Below are 12831 nucleotides of genomic sequence, written 5' to 3'. Positions count from 1 at the left end.
AGATATTCTTTATCCCACCTGTTCCACCAGTGCTGTTTCAGTGGTCATATTTTTTGCCATACGGACAGAACTCGCCTCAATTGCTATCAGGTTAGTGGATAATTCTTCCTATACGAATGATGTGTTTTCTACCATCAAAATCCTGAACAATGCTTATTTGAGTACTTGAGAGGTAAGTTAGTAGGAAAGTTATTTAGAAAGATATTTGACAGAATAGAATTATTGAGATATGTGTAATTTTGTGTGCTACACTGGATTAGCCGCGGAATACGTGCATGCGCAGTGTCTCGTAGAACAGAAGAATGGCGAAAAAGATGGTGAGACAGAAAGAGTGGTGAGACATGTGCAATGTGTATTTACGAATATCTTGTAAATCTCACACTAAATAAACATGAAACTATTTTAATATCATTTTTACGTGTAATGTGAGTGCCGCTATACGTTTATTTCGGCGACTAAGGTCCACAATTCACAACAATAATAAAACTATTAAACTGTTATAAAAGTAATATAGAAACATGGTTTATTAAAAAAATTATTTACAATGTAATGCTTTGTCCATCTTGAAGTATTTACTTCTAGAAAAGCTCTACATCTTTTCCTTTTGTATACTCGTGACCTGGACACCGCTGTTACGATAAAAATAGAACTTATTGAAGCAAAAAAGTTAACGAAAAGGAGAGGTCCATATTATTGTGTCCTTGAATATGAATGTTGTTTTTGGGTCACAAAGTCTAGAAACAAAAGAGCTATAAGTAGACTTTTATTGCTGTTTCTTGTAACTTTCAGCTAGAGTTAGACACCAAGGTTAATTTTTTGGTAATGTCTTTTGCTGTCAATGTATCAACCTGCTCCCTATTATATTCTATTGTAATGTAACACTGCTAGAGTGAGAATCTGGATCAGTATATACTATACTTATACTTACTTCAATATATATTTCTATTATAAATTTATCCACGCGTTCCTCTATCAGATAACCTCAACAGTCCAGAAGCACTTTTTCGAACGACAATATTATGATATCTACGTTAAACAGAAGATTTAATTACATAATCAGTCAGCCTTAATAATTTCACAACTAATAATTCTCTAAATTTTCTCATATTTGTAGTCTTCTTTGTTGTAATCTTGTAAACTATTAAAGCGTTTTTCTGTGATTTCCCAGAAGAACGCCAAGTTTCCCGTACCGTTTGAGTCCTTTTCTAATTATAGTGCATATGAAACCATTTGATCCGAATAATCTATACTACACTTTATTGTATGCAAGAACTAGATGTATTGTATGCTAGTGGTTTCAATTTTCCAGATGACTGTTAGCTTGTAAAAGCAGTATGAATGTTGTTTTCGCACGTTCGTGGGGAGACGCGATCTCGAAGAAACGCGCCAACGGGAGTCCTAAATTCCCGTTACGATTGACTAATCGACGCCACGAATCGTTCGATTCCTTATTTCTTGTGGGATAATAAGGTCAGTCAGCTTGAATATAACGCTGCTCTTAACAGGTATTATATATTTGCACAATCCAACAACTTCGGTGTAATACAAGTGAATGGTTGATATAAGCTTACTACGAATGAGTACGACCTGAGACTCTGTTCGTGTTGTCGCTTATGATGATGTGTTGTGTCGCCTGACTGTATTCGACTTGTTGACTGACTTGAGTGGATCCTTGGTGAAGACCGACTTGAGCAGATGTTTGATCGAGACTGACTTGAGCAGATGTTTAATCGAGACTGTTTCTTCGCTCTTCCGTTTTTCCGAAGAAAAGCTTGACGTGGGTGTGCCCTTTGAATCAATATAATATTTTATATAATATTTTAATGAATATAATTGTTATTAATATTTGTTTATACAAAGCACTTTCTACGGAACAAGAAAATAAACAAAATAAATCAAATTTGAGATGTTATCCTAAATAAGAAACATGTAACAAGCATATGTATTACTTTTTAGCATGCTAAAAATTACTTCTAGTGTAATAATAATTGCCAGGCCGTTTTGAAGACCAGTCATTCATCCGATGCAATAATCCAGTAGGTCCTGAGTGATATTTGCCATAGCCGAACTTCAGGAACAAACTTGTAAAGTTTGTGCAATATGTAAGCTGTATACAAATTCAAAATTTCAATGGAAAAATGCCAGCTTTTTAGAAATTAATGAAGATGCACTAGAAAAATTAAGTGAAAGAGAAGAAGATTCTCAAATCAATAGTGAATCGCGTGCTTTGCTTGGGAATGAAATTAATTTTAAATTTATTTCGTTCACAATTATTTGGCATGAATTACTGTTTGTTATCTTTAGTGCTAGCAAAAGTTTACAGAAAATCGGAAATTTAATTTCACCTGCAATCTGAGTTTAGCCATACATCTCCCAAAAGGATTACAAAATTGTGTTACCAATTTTCAAAATAATAGCTATTTTAGAACAAGAATAATGGAAATACATAAACATTTTGTTAACAGCGACGTGTGTATACTGATAGGAACTAATATCTGAAGATTATCTGAATGTCTTAAAAAGCTTTTTAGAATAAAAAATAAAGTACACTTTAGAAGTTTTGTATTGTGAGGTCAAATAAGTTTATAATTTTGTTTATTTGTTTGTATTATTTCTTGTTAGAAGTTTGTTTGTATTATTTCTTGTATTCATTTTATTATATAAAATAAAATAACGAATGAAAAATGATAGAAAATAATGAAAAGAAATATTCAGAAAGATGTAATACTTTTTTGATCTTACAAACACAAACTTTAACATTCTACTTTTAGTTTCTAATCTAAAAAATTCTCTGCCGTATTTAATTTCTAAGCCACTAAATACTCATATCGCTATCGTTTATCGTCGAAACATCTATGTATTTTTTTTTATTCTTATTATAAAGTAGCCGTTATCTCAAAAGGAGGGCAAAATTGTAAATCATAAAATCATATCGTCACATCTTAATTACCGAAGAAATAGAAGAAAGTGAAATAAAAATTTCAAAATGTAACCAAAGCTTAATAGTCGTACAAAAATGCCTTTCTGGACACTAAGAGCACAACCGCGCTGTATGTGTGTCAATGTATGTGTAGCGATTATCGCGATGCTTCCGCCGCGCCACATCGGTTGACGTCTTCATTTTGGCTAACGAAAAAAGAAAGAAATTGTAAGTCTAAAGGATCGTTCGAAATTGGCACTTTATACGTTCGTTCAAGTTTGTATAACGAGATTACGATATTAATTACACTATGTTACGTAGATATTAGTCTATGTTCATTATTTACACTCGGTAAAACTGTAGAAAGACTTACTAAACTTCGATTTTGATGATTTTTGCGTATGTCGTGCAAATCGATATTTTGAACAATTTTTTCCTATACATATAAGGACTGAACTTGCTTAATTTCCGAGATATTCGCGGAAAACTGCCTGTATCGGTTGAATGAATTCTACAACATGCAACATATGCGTCGGTTGCTACCGGATACAGTGCTTTTTTTTGTTGAGGAGGGGAAAATGTTATTACGCATACCCCGTACCAAAGTACGTGGATTATGTGGGACTCGGCCAGATGACATCGCCATACCCACTAAAATCCCCTCCTCCTTCCAGTCTCCCGCGGTACTCGAGGTTCCAACCCGGCACAATCATTCGACATTACTTCGGGTTGGCTTCTATTCATCGTACCCTACCGGATCTCCTCAGCTCTCGTTTCTCTTCTTCTTCTTCCTCACCTTCTTCCGGACCGTCCACCCCGCGTCTCGATCTCCTTCTCCTTACGCTGTCGTGCCTTCATCGCTCGCATACAGAAATCAGAAAATTTCTACCACAAGCGATCCTTCGCAGCCAATAGCCTCCGTAGCCGTCGAACTCCTGCCTGTTCACATTAGGGGAACAATATTCACTGATACCAATAGTGTCCTCGACCCTGATGCCAACCACTCCTCTCTTGCTGATCAGCATCTCACTAGACGCTTGTCGTCCATTAAAAAAAGTGACCCATAGCGATGCATCCCGGACCGTATCATCGTACCAATACGGTAACTGTTTATACGGCTCGAATACGATCACTATGTCCACCCTGTTTTCACACGCATATTGTGCCAAAAGATTCTGCGCTAGCCTGCATCTATTCAGGTTAATCTGCAGGACCTTCATCCTCTTCGCCTCCTAGTCTCCACCCTGACCATCGGGCAGGCCAGCAAGCCCGTAACGTGCCTAACATTTCCATTATCACATTGCCTTCCTTCCTAACATTGCCTTCCTTCCTGGAGCACATCGCACATCTCGGCTCCTTCTTGCACTCCTTCATTGTGTGGTCTCCACTCCCACACCTCCTGCATAGCTCCCTACCAGGACATACCACGGTGCATCTCACCACCGTATGTCCTAGCATATGGAACCTATAGCACCAGTCAGGCCAGTCCTAAATCTCCTCAACCCCTCCTCTCTGGGAATCGCATTCGTTGGTAACAACATCACCGCCACTTGCGTTCCCCAGGGCGCCATCCTCATTGACTTAACCTCGATGCTACTGCCCACCGACATCCCCCACTCCCTTTTCAGGTCCTCCACCAGTTCTTCCTTGGTGGTAAGGGGATCGATATTTTTTATCTGCGTTGTTGTTCCGTTCACTAATGCCGAGACTTCCATTTTATCGCTCAACGCGGCCTTGAGCTTTTCCGCCACTTCGTCCACAGTCACCTTCCTGTCAAATTCAATGAGGATGTGACCAGCCCTGATCTTCCTCATCCCGATCGCCCCTACGACCGTTTCCCTGGCCGTCATTATGTTTCTGTAGATCTCTATCCAAGCCCGACATGTTACCATCTTGGTCAGGATTGCTTCTTTTCTCCTCCTTCCAATTGCTATACCTCTACTGCCACTCTACTCTATTTAGCAAAATATTTGCTATCTTTATACATGCCCATTCGTACCGAAATCATGAACCATAACAAGCCTGTCGTCAAGGTCCAACCCAGGGAACGAGTTCCCTTTTCTGATACTTGTTAATTTATACTTATATTTATTTTCTTCGCGGTTTTAACCAACCGTTAATCGGAAAGCCAATTTTAAATAGGTTGCCTCTCGTTCCTTCATCGCCGCACTCCGTTTAGCCTTGCTCGCTGTATCCGGGGGGTCTATTCCCACGCTGATGCGGCTGGCATGTTGCGGGCGGTACCACTGGAAGGTAGGAGTACGACTTGGGCAGCCCAGAGCACTACATTTAGGGATGACAACTCGCCCCATGGAGTTTTTAGAAGCACCTTTCACATTTCCAACAACCCAGTTAATGGGGGTTTTTTAAACGATGTTCATTGAGGTGCCTGTCCAGGTCAGTTAATGTCATGAAAAAGAGGGCAAATAGTGTGCGCGTGTAAGGGCCCGGCTTTGTGGCCAACTGCGCCATTCCTGGAGTATAAAACTCATACTGGCTTCGCTATATAGGTGTTCGATATTTAACATCCACTTCCTGACGGCCATTGCCCGGAGAACGGCGCGCGACTTGGAAAAACCCTGCCCTCTCCTTTCGGATCATTGGACCAGTTGAACCTGCCCTTTTGGGCAGCAGCTCGCTTAGCCAGCGCCCGTCTGGAAGCCTTCGTCACTTGGAGGAGTGCCATTCTCTGTGACGTTATCAGCATGTTCCTCGTTTCCCCATTCAATAGGTCGCTCCAGCCGGCTACGACGTATGTGGTTATCTGTTCAAACAGCCCTTTGTACAGGGTACTCATTGCTGCGTGTCCTAGTCCCCATTTCGTCTTGGCCACTCTTGCGAGGCTGCTGAATAGTTTTTGGCACTTTTCCGTAGTCTCGTGTACATGCCTGTTTATTTTCAGGCCGCTTTCTAGGTACACTCCCAGGTACTTGATCGCCTGTTTCATTTTTATGCTTCTGCCATCGATCTTGATGATCGGTGGTCTCTCCACGTCCATCTTGCCCTTGACCAGCAGCATTTCCATCTTTTGCGCCGATAGCGATAGTTTCTTCCTGGTGCACCACGTGGAAACGCGTGTAACTACTTCCTGTCCTTTTTCCTGTAATTCGATCCTCGCGTTTCTAGCGACTAGGATCACTATGTCGTCCACGTACGTGCTAGGTTCTTATTCTATCGCGCTTGTCTCAACTCTAACTCAGCCAGCAGGTCATCGAATATGAGGTTCCAGAATCTTGGACCCATGCTGGCATCCTTTCATAACGGGCTTGCTGACTGCTTCCTTGTTCCCTGCAATTTTCACGATTCTATCCGAAAAGTAGCTTTTGGTATTGTCGATGATATGTCGATTACATTTGCAAGGACATATTTGTTGTCATTCATTTTCTTGATTTTCTGGCGGAATTTGATAATCGCGTCCACCGTCGATCTTTCGGGGCGAAAGCCATATTGCCGGTCCGAGGACATATGATCGTGGAAAATGGTCGCCATCCTAGTAGCCATCAGCCTTTCCAGCAATTTGCCCACCATAGAAAGTAAGCAGATCCGTCTGTAGGACTTCGGACTACTTCTATCCCGATCCGGTCCTTTCGGGATGGTGATAACATTCCCCTCTTTCCATCTTCTTGGGGAGACCCACTAGGTGAGGCAGCCATTCATGAGCCTAAAGAGTTCTTGATGGACCCCCCGCCCCCTCCAGGCGCGTTGTATTGTCTCGATTAGGTCAGGGCCAGGACATTTGCCCCTCATCAGTCGTTTCCCAGTGCCTGATCTCTCTCTGCTCCGGCGTGTCTGTTTCTTCTTGGTCGTCGGGTAAGAGGGGGGACAGCATCGCCGCTGCGGTCGTTCGCCAGTTGGAGGTATCCCCTTGTGACGTCCGCAGGGTCGATACTGCTTCTTCTCTCCTAAGTTTACCCGTGACCGTTCTGTACGCGATACCCCAGGGTTCTCTGCTACCCTCCTTTGTCACGAATTCTTGCCAGCTCTGAATCTTAGTTCTGGTGATCTTCCTCGTATATTCTTTCCTAGTTTCCCTATACCGCATCTTCTCTTCTTCCCTCGTTGCGGGGTCCTTAGCCCCCTGGTACCTTCTTCTTGCCCGGTAGGTGTTTCTCTTTGCTCGTGTGAGCTCGGGCGTCCACCGTGGTACCGACCTATAGTGCCATTTCTTCTTAGGAATGGCCACGTCGCAGGCTCTTATGAAAACCGCCTGCATTTGTTCGGCCATTCGTTCTACGCCTTCAGCCTGCTGGAGGGTTGTCCCTCGGAGTGTCTCTCTCTCCTGTATGACAGCTCTTTGTAACACTTCCCAGTTGGCTTTTTGTGTATTGTATCGTTTCTCTTGGATCCTGTGGTCGCTGGAGGTTCCGTCCTCGTGAACTCTCCATTCTCTACTAGCGGTATTGCTTCTGGACTCGCTAAGCTTATGTCTATGTTTGACCGCCCTCGAGTTGTCTCGAATGTATAGGCTTGCCCTGGTTGGTTAAGGACGTGGAGGCCGAACTGTGCTATAACGGCCTCTAGGGCTTCTCCTCTGTCATCTATACTCTTGCTGCACCACAACGGTGACTTTGCGTTGGAGTCTAGGCCGATGGTAGTCTTCTTGCCTCTGAGACTCCTCCCTCTTTCTCCTGCTGTCCAATGCCGACTCCGATGTATTCGGCCGGTGGAAAGTATTGACTTACCGCATACAGTTCCGCTTCTCCGTCGCTTATCTGCACACATACGCAGTGTATTGTGCGGATTCCGGCGACTTCGAGTGGCGTTAGGTGTTCTGATTTCACACCTACTGTTGCAATTGGCGGGTCGTTATTTCGATCCTCGACAGGCAATCGCGACTCCTGTACCGAGTCCAAGTATTTTAACGTTGATGCTGTATGACTCTTGCATCAGTAAGATTGCCATCAGCGTTCATTTGCGTCCTGATCTAGTAGGGGACAATTTTGGATCGCTGCATGTTATGCTGCATGTTATGCTGTATGTTATGCTGCATGTTTATGCTGCAGGATCCGTATTCCCCTTTTTCTCCCATGTCCTCTTCTGTTCTCGTTTATGCTTTTAATCATAGTCAGTCCTGACTATTATCGCTTCCAGCGCCTTTTTGTGCATTGGGCAGTTCCCATCGGAGGCGTGTGGTGCCTTTCTTCCCGGCCTTTCTGCAGTTTACGCAGCTGGCGTTTTTATCTTTGTCTGTGCACTCTTTCGTGCTGTGCCCACTTTCTGCGCAGTGCGCGCAGATTTCGTAGTCGACGCGGCAATATTTTTTCACGTGCCCATAGCCTTGGCATTTATAGCAACAGCTGACGGCAATAAAATCGCGAACCTTACATGAATTCCACGAGATATACACCTTCCAATTTAATAGCTTTTTCCTTACCTGGGTGGTGTTTCTATTATTCAATTGGTCTCCTCGGAGTCCTTGCGGCCCGTCCTGAAACAGAATTTGATGGCCGTGTAACGTCAATTCATATCAGAGACCAGGCCACACACCACGGACCGGATGGCACCCAGATGTCTACATATCCTTGGCACGCACCCTCAATAGTCTTAAGTGCCCACCAGGGGGCCTTGGCATTTTTATAGTTAAGGTCCTTCGGACCAAGCGAGTATTTCCTGTCTTAAATTTCCCTTTACGTTTATTGTCTACCACGTGTTAGCTTAGAAAGTTAGTTTCCTCCACATCTGGTATGTTCCGTTGGCAACTTTCTCGCGAGGGCGGCTAAAACCCTTCCTGGTCCACCAACCGTCCTATTATCCAATCGGAGATGGTGTCTACTGCCCTCACTTCCTTAACCCAAATTGTCATCAACAAATCCGATAGTCCCGTGTCCTTAGACACACCCACCCCTAGCTTTCCTCAGACACAGTATCGTCAGTAAAACTTCACTTATTCTGTATCCTTAGAATAGTCAACATATCTATGTCGGTCTCTACTCTTATAAGTCGCGTACTTAATGTATTGTTGTAACTAAGTCTTACATAACGTGGTTGGAGTGAATTGTGATTTATGTTAATTCAGTGCGTGTAACATTGTGATTGCTGAATTCATAATAAAGGTTGATTAAAACCAAGTAAATAGTTGTGTTACGACTCAACTATATTTTATTTTCACTGACCAACCCAAAAATTATGTGACAGCCGCATCGTCCTCTTCCTTGAGTCTGCCCTCGTTTTGTTTCCTGATACAGGCTGGTATTTCCTTTTCAGGAATTTCCCTCGGGACGTCGAACAGTATCATCCGGGGCAGCCTCCTCTGCGGTGTGCTGGTTTTTAGGCCAGCCTCCTTTAGCTTCGCGGTCTCGGTGAATGCTTTTCAGCCCTCCGGCTTCGTCGTTTCCACAACGAGTCCGTTGTGGACTCCAATTTTTCTTATGGCGGTGACCTGTATTCCCTTCTTTCGGAGGTTCACGAGTGTTAACACCGGGTCCCGCGCTTCCTCGCTCGTCTTGATTGTGCCGTCTGCTTCTTCTGGGCAGATAATTACCACGTTCTTCGGTGGCTTGACTGCTAACTGCCCGACTTCGCTGCTGGTCATTTTTACCTTCTCCGCGTACGTGGGCTGCTTTGGTTCGGCCCTCGCGGTTTTCTTGACCGCTCTTTCGAGTCGTTTGCTGACTTGCAGCGACTTATTTACCACTGATAATATCTCTGTGTTTTTGCTCTGGTCTGTTCCGGTACTTTGCTCTAGCCTCCCTGTCAGGTAACTATTGTGGAGCAAGAGCTCCTCCACGATTCCCCGCATATCCTTGAAATGCCGCATGATTGTTGCGGCCTGATCCTTATTTACCTTTTGCTCGGGCCGAGACAGAATGCTAGGATCTTTCTTTCGGTAGCACCTGCTTGCTCCTTTATGTCTGGTATCGGCCTTGGTATTTCGGATACTGGTCGAGATTCCTGCTTGGCTTCTTTTTCTTCCTCCTCAGCCCTTTTCTTTTTTTTTTTTTCATTTCTGGGCTCTGTTTTTCCGGTGTTGAGCCCTCCGGTTTTTGCGATCTCAGGGATTGCAGGACCACTCGCGCCTTCGTGGCTGGTGGTGTCTGTCCCCGTGATGACATTTTCCAGTTCGGCTTCGAACTGTTTTCCGATTGCAGACACTAAGTTCTAGCGGCGTATCGCTTTACGAACGTTGGCGTATTATCACGCTCCTCTTATTCACTAACTCCTTTTCTCTTTCAATTTCGCTTCTATAGCTCATAATTGCTTTACAATTGCCTTTGAATCTCTTCCAAAATTCCTCTTTAGCTGTCACCACGTCCACCAAATTATCAACGTTCACTCTTACCCCTATGTAGTTCTCAAGCTCAATCTTTTTGTTGATCCATCTTGGACACACAAAAAGGACGTGTTCCGCGTCGTCATTCATGTGAGGTGGATAAGTCGTGATAGGTACTGAAGGAACACTCGAATATGTTTAAGAACCAAGATATTTATTCACACTTATATTCGACGCGTACACTTGGCGTACGACGCGTGGTTACAATTATCGGTTCGTGATTCGCGGCTAATAGTTCGACTCTGGTCGGCGTGCGGTGTCGGTTCGGACGATGATTGCTCACGATGCGGGACTCTAGCCGATTATTAACTGACTCTCCGTCACGATGATGCTGCAGAGGGAAACTCTCCTGGGGTGTGTCCCAGGATACCAGATCATCGGATTCGTCGAGGAGTGCCTTGGTTTGGAAAGTGGGGGAAGTGGGTGTTACTGTTAATTCTTTAACTTTTATTTCGTGGTTGGAGAAGGGTGCTGACCGCCCTTGAGAGAAAGTTGCTAGCGGGAAGCATCGTACGTGCGGAAAACAGACTTCCCGTATTTTCCGTGGTATGTGAAGGACAAGGACTATTTGTTCTTTTGGAGAATCTTAGCTAAACAAATCGTAAGATTTATAGCGGGTCCTTGGGCTAGCTGAAAATATTCCGTGAGGATGTGCCGACATCTGGCAATCATCTTGTCCGAAGGATAGGGTCCTTGTGTAGCGGGCTACGGAACAGAAACCGTTGGAAAGTTTACTGTCGAGTGCCGCTACACATGTCACCACAATCCCAGCACCTAATGTCGACCTCCTTACCGATCGTTATTCTATAACTTGTTGAAAATTCCGTGCCCCGTTAGTAATTGCATGATAAAATGATCGATGTCCCTCTTTGTTGGCAAAAATGGATACCTTCCGTATCAATTTTCTCAACCACTTCTAAAGACTATTGTCTACTACGGCTTGACACGGGAAAGTTAGTTTTTCTCACGTACGATGTTTCCCACTAGCAACTTCCTATCGAGGGCGGTTAAGACCCTTCCTAGTCCACCAATCTACGTTTATCCAATCAGAAGCAATATACACTGCCCTCACTTTCCTGACCAAAAATGTCATGAACAAATCGGATGGTCCCGTGCGCTAGACACACCCATCACTAGCTTTCCTCCGACACAGCATCGTCACTCAACTTCACTTCCTCTACATCTTTGGAAAAGTCAACTACTAAGTCTAACGCTAACGCCTATCGTGGCAGTCTAAGCATAACGCGAGAGTCGGTTCTCGGTATTGTCGAGCATACATCTCCTCTACTAAATATATTATAGTGCTACGTCCACTAATACACTAAATCCAATTATAAGAGCCCTGCTCTAACGTACATATCTATCTTATCTTCGTGCGATAAATGATTATCTATTTATCTATGCTCAACAGTGTAATCTAAGTGTTTGAAATATATAATTTATAATTCTGTGAATCACAGTGTTATACAAACTCAATCACCCCTATTATCTCAACGGAAATCAGGGGATCGATCAACTCGTGGTGTCGATTGTTATAATCGTAACGGGAATTTACGACTCCCGTTGACGTTTCTCCTCGCGATTACGTCTCCCCGCGATTGGTCCAATTTACAACTATATTGTCCAGTCTTTCCAGAAGCTAGTCATACACCAAGTTCCACAAGAATGGCCCAAGAACCGATTCCTGCGGTACACCAGCCGAAACCTCGTACTCCACCGTACCAAACTGGTTACTAACGATAATCCTCCTCTCTATCAAATAGTCGTTCACCAGTCTTTTAACCTTCCAAGGCAACTTCCTTCTGGCCATCTCATTAATGATGCTGTCCTAACTAAGGGTGTTGAACGCATTCTTAATGTCCAAAGCGATCATCATGCAGATCAGCCTTTTCTTCTTACACATGTGCGCAAACTTAACACCTGATTAATGGCATCCACTGTGCTCCTTTTCTTCCTAAATTCATACTGCCTCTTTTGAAGCGGGTCCACTCCCGTACCACCTCTCTATAATCTTTTTCAGGCATTTCTCCCATACCTTCAGCATCGGGAGTATGTTTATTGGCCTGTAAGCGTTAGGAAGCCTGGGGTCCTTAACCGGCTTCCTAAGCAGTATCACTCTGGCTGTTTTCCAGCATTTGGAAATCCGCCCTGCATTCGTGATATTATTCGTCACATCAGTTACAAGCTCTATCCTATATGCGCCAACCAACTTGACAATATCGCCAGGTACACCATCTATTCCCACAGCCTTCGTTATATTAAAATTACCTGCTATTTCCTTTACACTCCACTAGAGTAATATTCTCGGTGTGAAAACTATCCCCCATCGTGTCCCCTTCTAAGGCCTCGTGTTGCGACGGTCTGTGTCCAATAATAAATAAATTACTGTATTAATCGGCACGTCATTCACAGGCCCTCTACTCTTGCATCTATTCATAAGCTCTCCTTTTACTTTCCGCGATTTCTTTCTTCAGCTGCCTTCTTATCCCTTTATAAGCACTGTTAAAAGCATCAATCCCACTGGACTCCCTTTTCCTCTCTCTTGTTACCTTCCTCTGCGCTTTAAGAGCCTGTGCTCTTAATTCTGCAATCGTCTCATCCCACCAGTAATTGCAGAATTTCCTTTTCGCCGTACAGCCCA

This window comes from Bombus vosnesenskii, unplaced genomic scaffold (assembly GCF_011952255.1).
Source record: "Bombus vosnesenskii isolate JDL3184/JDL3185 unplaced genomic scaffold, Bvos_JDL3184-5_v1.1 scf7180000013991, whole genome shotgun sequence".
NCBI classification, from domain to species: Eukaryota; Metazoa; Arthropoda; class Insecta; order Hymenoptera; family Apidae; genus Bombus; species Bombus vosnesenskii.
Note: the sequence above shows the minus strand (reverse complement) of the source record.